We start from the raw sequence: 7,218 nt of genomic DNA, 5'->3' as shown, positions 1-7,218 counted from the left end.
TTGTAAATTAAATAATTAATTTTTATAATTAAATATTCACATATGGGTTCTAGGCTCGATATTTGGAGGTCAGTAGCACCAATTTATCCTGAATTATTTTCTATGTTAGTTTATTATTTTACATGTTAGTTTTATAATTTTATATGTTTTTTGTAAATTAAATAATTAATTTATAATTATACAAGATTTAATTATTGAGTATTCACATATGGGTTCCAGGCTCGATATTTGAGGCCCAGTAGCACTAAGATATCCGAAAAATATTATTGTTTTCTGATGTTATTTTCTTACGATCATTGACTAGAATTGGACAGAGTTTGTGTTTGCTCTATCAGCTATACAATATTAATTATTAAATATTCATATATGGGTTCCAAGCTCGATATTTGCGGCCCAGTAGCACCAAATATATGTTGACTATAATTGGACAAAGTTTGTATTTGATCTATCAGTTATTTTGACGTATTTTTGAGTATAAGAGATACTTAAACTACAGGGAAACTACGCTAAAAGACACTACATTTTACTACGCTAAAAGGCACTAGATTTTACTATGCTAAAAGGTACTACATTTTACTACACTAAAAGGCATTGCATTTTACTACCCTAAAAGGGCACTATATTACTAGTCTTTAAGCAAAAATAATATAAACCAGATAAAACACAACAAATACATTTTAATCACAAAACATTCACAAAAATATATACGAAATAGTAATAGTAATTTATTAACATTTAAGTAATAGTAATTTATTAACATTTTTATTAATAAATAATAATGATTTCGCAATTTTTACATGTTTTTTTAGAACATTAATATCTTAGTCCATAAGAAAATAACATACCAATTTAATCGCAAAAAAAAACACAAAACAATATGGAACACATTCAAAACAACTAATATGCATTATTTATACGAGTTTCGACATAAACTAAATCGGAATACCTCGATTAATGATTTTTGAAAATTTGACTCCGAAACAAGCAACCCACAACAATAGAAGGCTTGGCTAGGATGTGGGACTAATTTTGATTAGTTTTTGTGGGACGGGTGAGGTCCACACGAGCTTTTTGGGTCGTTAATAGAGGGGAGGGACCGCTGTATTTTTTAAAACAAAGACGGAAGGGATTTTGTCGAGGGAAAGAGAAGGGACGCATTTTATAACTATATAAAGCACGGTTCATTACCGCATTTTATATATAAAATATGGTAATGAACTGCGCTTTATATAGTTGTCTTATCAGCTTCCAGGTTTTATATAAAATGCGGTAATAAATCGCGTTTTACCTTAACGTTCCAAACGGTCGTTAAGGTAAAACGCGGTTTATAACCGTATATTATATAAAATCATAAATATTTTTCCACCTAAAAAGGTATTTTGAGTCCAAAAGAACCACATTTGATTTTGAACTCAGCTTAGGTGTATATTTATAACTACTATTACGAAAAAGGATTATTAATTGCACATAAACCATGTGATAAAGTTACCAAACCTTAGCTTATTACCCCTATATAACCTATATGAGCCACTAGTCCATAAGAAGAATTGGCTACATGAAGAAGCCAACTATCGTGTAAGTACTATCATTTGGTTGTTGGGATAAATTAAAGATACTAATCCCGATATACAAATTGGGATTATATTTATAGCGTATTTGGTTGTGGGTATTAGCTAATACTAAAATAAATTTTATACCAAAGTTTTGGAGCTATCCCATACACTAGCATAGTCAGGAATTACGCCAAGAGTGTTCAAATTTTAAATAAGTTAATAATCTTTTTGGCGATGAATAGTGTACCAAAATTTTTAAACCAAACTACGCAACATTTAGCTAAACAATAAAAAAACTTTTGAAAGAACTATAGTTTTATAAATAAAAATTAAAATGGCAAAAGGACAACATTAGAAATTTTACTAATAAAAGTAAGTATAAAACCAAAGAAAAGGAAGAGTAGAGAGAATTTGTATTTTGTAGAGAGTTTTTGTTGAAGAAATTTTTATAGATTTGACTTATAAATTATGTAAGAAATTACTTTTAAGATTAGTTATTTATTTCTACACAAAATTTAAGAGTTATTTTATTAGAAAATTTTTTAAATTGAAAAGAATTAATATATTACACATGGTGGTCTCCTTTTAGTTTTGGCAAATAAAATGGGCAGTATTTTGAACCCGTGAACCACACGTCACTTTGAACTCCCTGAACCGCTGAACTACCTCACTCAATTATGTTAAGGGTGTTTAACATATAATATATTGTAACAACCCGACCGGTCGTTTCATGAGTTACCGCTCCGTTTCGCCTATTTCTGCGTCTTTATGTGTTGTCCAGTTGTATTTCATTGCATCGTGCTGGTTAGGTTGGGTTCGGAGTGGTTTTGTAGAGAAATGAGACACTTAGTCTCTTAAGTTGGCCATTTAGTTGGAAAAGTCAACTGGAAGTTGACTTGTGATTAAACGATCTCGGAATTTAGTTTTTATGATTCGGATAGCTTTGTGAGGTGATTTGGGACTTAAGAGCATGTTCAGAATGTAATTTGGAGGTCTGTGGTAGATTTAGGCTTGAATTGGCGAAATTGAAATTTTGGCGCTTTCCGGTTGGTAGTGGAAATTTTGACATCGGAGTCGAAATAAAATTCTGGAAAGTGGAGTAGGTATGTGGTGTCATTTATGATGTGTGTGCAAAATTTCAGATCATTCGGAGGTGGTTTGATAGACTTTTTGATCGTTTGTGGAATTCGGAAGTTTTTGAAATCCTTAGGCTTAAATCCGAGGGTGTTTTGGTGTTTCGCGTTGTTTTGAGTGTTCCGAAGATTGGTATAAGTTTGCATAGTTGTATGTACTTTCGTATACTTTTGGTGGAGGTCCCGAGGGCCTCGGGATGATTTCGGATGGTTATCGGAAAGTTTGGGAGTTGGAGTTTGCAGCTGAAGTTGCTGAGGTTCTGTCATAACCCCACCTGCGGTTAAGGGACCGCAGGTGCGACGATTGCAGAAGCGAGAATCAGCCATAGATGCGGCCACAGGTGAAGAAGGCAGAAATCGTAGATGCGGAGAAAGGGACGCACTTGCGTGACCGCAGGTGCGGGTATTGTGTCGCAGGTGCGGTCAGGGAATTTAAATGAAAAACTGCAGAAGCGGTTGGATAGGCGCAGAAGCGATCCCGCAGGTGCGGGAAATGGACCGCAGATGGTATCGCTGGCAGAAGGTATACAAGTCCCCATTCGGGAATTTTGCTAAGTTTTGCCATTTTTGAATACGGGAAGAGAGCTATTGCAGTGATTTTCCAAGGGAATCGAAGGGTTTCAGTTGGGTAAGCTTCTTAAGCCTTATTATTTGTGTTTATTGACATTTTTCCATTATTTAATCATGGTATTAGTGGAAAATTAGGGAAGAAAGTTGGGAGATTAAGGCTTGGAATTGGAGGCTTTGATTTAGGGATTTGAGGGATCGTTTGTGGTCGGATTTTGGCGTATTTGGTATGTATGAACTCGTGAGAGTGTAAGGATTTTAGTTTTGTAAATATTATCGGAATCCGAGATGTGGGCCCGGGGGTCAGGTTTGGCCAATTTCGGGATTTCTGAGTTAAATTGATAATTTTTGTATGGGTTTCACTCCTTTAGCGTATATTGATGGTTATATACTGATTTTGGTTAGATTCGTGACATTTGGAGGCCGAATCGAGAGGCAAGAGAGTCACGGGCTAGAATTTGGCTTGGCTTGAGGTAAGTAACGCTTCCAAACTTGGTTCTGAGGGTTCGAAACCTTGAACTATGTGATTTATGATTACTATTGAGGTGACGCAAATGCCAAGTGACGGGCGTGTGGGCGTACACCGTGAGAATTGTGGCCTGGGTCATTCGATGGCACCGCTTAGTGACTCTTTCATGCTGATATTTGTGTTGAAATAATGTGATTAGTTTAATGAGTTGCAAATCATGCTAATTATCATGTTAAGGCTTCACGCCAACACTATTGAGACCCAAGAGGTCGTTTCTATCTATCATGTCATTTGCTTCATTTATATTTTGTACTCAGTCCCGTTCATGCATATTATATCATGCCTCAGTCTCGATTATTGCTATTGACATATCATATCATTGTTCGGGCTAGTATCATGACATTTTTGAGCCCGTGTTTGTGAGACTGGAGAGTAATGAATGAGTGAGTCCGAGAGCCTGATATTAAGTGACAGTATGGGATCGGGCTGCACGCCGCGGCGAGATATTGATCATGCCTTTGTTGGCTTGATATAGTGTTTGGGCTAAGAGAAGCCCCTCCGGAGTCTTTACACTCTCAGTGAGTGCAGTTGTGATATTGAGTGATGGATCTTCCCTGGACATGGATCTTGTCCGAAGTATTGATACCTGGAGATGGATCTTCTCCACAGGGCTGGATTGGCCTTCCTCGGTACTAGATGACTGCGGTCAGTGTTGTGTATATATTCCAGGATGTATCTTCCCTAGGCCGGATGGCCATATACATTACAGAGTGGTTGAGCACTTGTGAGTGGAGGTACACATAATATCGATCATGTTATCTGTGCATTGGTACTTAGAGGTTTCTAAGCTTTACACTCTGTACTGTTCATATTATATTTAGTTACTGCTGAGAATTTACTTGAACTGCAAACAAGTCTACTTGTATGTACAATTAAATGTTGCTACATGTTGAGGTTTGGTTCATCACTACTGTCAGTCCATAGTTTGGACTTGTTACTTACTAAGTTGGTGTACGCACATTACCCCATGCACCCCTGTGTGTAGATCCAGGTATCTCGGGACACGGTAGCGGTTGCTGATCATACCAGTTGGAGACTCTTCTTTGGAGATTGCGAGGTAGCTACCTGGCAACAGCAGTTCCGCCTTCTCCTTCATTATCTTCCTTGTAGTACTTTTTATTGGATATTCTCAGACTATGTAGTCTAGTTTATTTTGAACAGTTATAGTATTTTGCTCATGACTTAGTGACACCCGAGGTCGGGCTTGTATTTCTTTCCGGTGGTTTTGATTTCTACTTTTATATTATGGGATTTCTGTTGAAGATATGAGTTTTTCTTAAGTTTTTAATTGAAAAATGGAGTATCTTGAAAAAAGTGGCTGGCCTAGTTTCACGATATGTGTCATCACGACCGGGTCAGTTTTTGGGTTGTGACATGTTGGTCTTAGAGCCTAGGTTACATAGGTCTCACGAGTCATGAGCAGGTTTAGTAGAGTCGCGGATTGGTACGGAGACATCTGTACTTATCCTCGGGAGGCTGCAAAACCTTTAGGAAAAATTTCACATTCTTGAATTCTTCAGGAGACCTTGGCTCAGATCTTGACCATGTGCACTAACCTTGCTCAGGCAGTCCTAGTTTCTACCACATTAGCTACTTCTCAAGCTGGGGGAGGCACTCAGACTCCCGCCGCCCGTACACCCTAGTAGGTTGTTTAGGGACTCCAGACACCGGAGGCACCACCAACCCAGCCGGTTGCACCTGCTCAGGATTTTGTGGTTTTTGTTATGCCTGATGACGAGCAGCGTCGATTGGAGAGGTTTGGTAGACTTCAGCCTCCGACTTTTAGTGGCGCAGAGGGCGAGGATGCCCAGGGTTTCTTTGGTAAGTGTCAGAGGATGTTGCATACAACGGATATTCTAGAGACTAGTGGAGTCTTATTTACTACTTTTCAGTTTTCTGGAGCTTCCTTCACTTGGTGGGAGGCTTATGAGAGGCGTAGGCCTGTTGGTGCACCACCCCTTATCTGGCATCAGTTCTTAATTCTCTTCCTAGAGAAGTATGTACTGCATTCCCATAGAGAGGAGTTGCGTAGGCAGTTCGAGCAACTACATCAGGGGGATATGACTGTATCGCAGTATGAGATAAGGTTCTCTGAGTTGGCCCGTCATGCTATCTAGCTATTTCCCATGGGTAGGGAAAGGATCAGGAGGTTCGTTGATGGCCTCAACTATCAGCTACAAATTTTTCTGACCAAAGAGAGAGTATCTAGCGCTCCTTTTAAGGAGGTGGTTGACATTGCTGGAGAGATAGAGTCAGTTCGCCGCCAAGAGCGGGATAAGAGGGAGGCCAAGAGGTTTCGAGGATCTGGTAGTTTTAGTGGTGTTCCTTCGGGAGGTCAGTCTCAGCACAGCAGAGGCCGTCCATTCAGACATGCTCAGCCAGCCCGTTCAGGTCACCGTAGTGGGTCATTTGTTCATGGTTCTCACAGTTCACATCAGGGTCACTCGTCTCTCAGTGCCCTTCCAGCTCAGAGTTTGACTCAGTCACCATCAGTTTAGGGCTCATTTATGCCCGGTTCTTCAAGTGGGCATCCCAGTGCGTGGGGCTCCCTTCAGTCCCCACCGCCATTTGCCAAAAGAGGTTGCTTCGAGTGTGGAGATTTGGGTCATATTAAGAGGTTCTGTCCCCGTCTTACGGGAGGTTCATCCCATCAAAGGAGTCAGTCTTTGGCTTCAGCACCAATTACTTCCCCACCCGCTCAATCAGCTCGGGGTGGAGGTCGATCAGCTAAGGGTTTCCCTAGAGGGGGAGGTCGATCAAGTGGTGGTCAGGCTCGTTTCTATGCCCTCCCAGCCAGACTAGATGCTATTGCTTCAGATGTTGTGATTACAGGTATTATCTTAGTCTACCATAGAGATGCCTTTGTATTATTTGATCCCGGTTCCACTTTTTCATATGTGTCATCATATTTTGCCCATTATTTGGATACGGCCTGCGAGTCTCTTGTTTCATTTGTTCATGTATCTACTTTGGTGGGTGATACTATTGTTGTGGACCGTGTATATCGGTCGTGTGTAGTGACTATTGAGGGTTTGGATACCCAATTGGATCTCTTGTTGCTTAGTATGGTTGATTTTAACGTGATATTGGGCATGGATTAGTTATCACCGTGTCGTGCTATTTTGGACTATCATGCTAAGATAGTGACATTGGCTATGCCGGAGCTGCCATGGATTGAGTGGCAAGGTTCGACTAATTTTGTCCCCAGTATGGTGATTTCGTTCTTAAAGGCCCAGTGGATGGTTGGGAAAGGTTGTCTTTCATACTTAGCCTTTTTAAGGGATGTTAGTGCAGAGGCTCCTAGTATTGATTCTGTTCCTGTGGTGAGGGACTTTCTAGATGTGTTTCATGCAGACCTGTCGGGCATGCCCCCGGACAGGTATATTGATTTTGGCATTGATCTGGTGCCGGGCACTCAGCCCATTTCTATTTCACT

Source organism: Nicotiana tabacum, chromosome 16 (genome assembly GCF_000715075.1).
Source record: "Nicotiana tabacum cultivar K326 chromosome 16, ASM71507v2, whole genome shotgun sequence".
NCBI classification, from domain to species: Eukaryota; Viridiplantae; Streptophyta; class Magnoliopsida; order Solanales; family Solanaceae; genus Nicotiana; species Nicotiana tabacum.
This window is presented reverse-complemented; position numbering follows the sequence as displayed.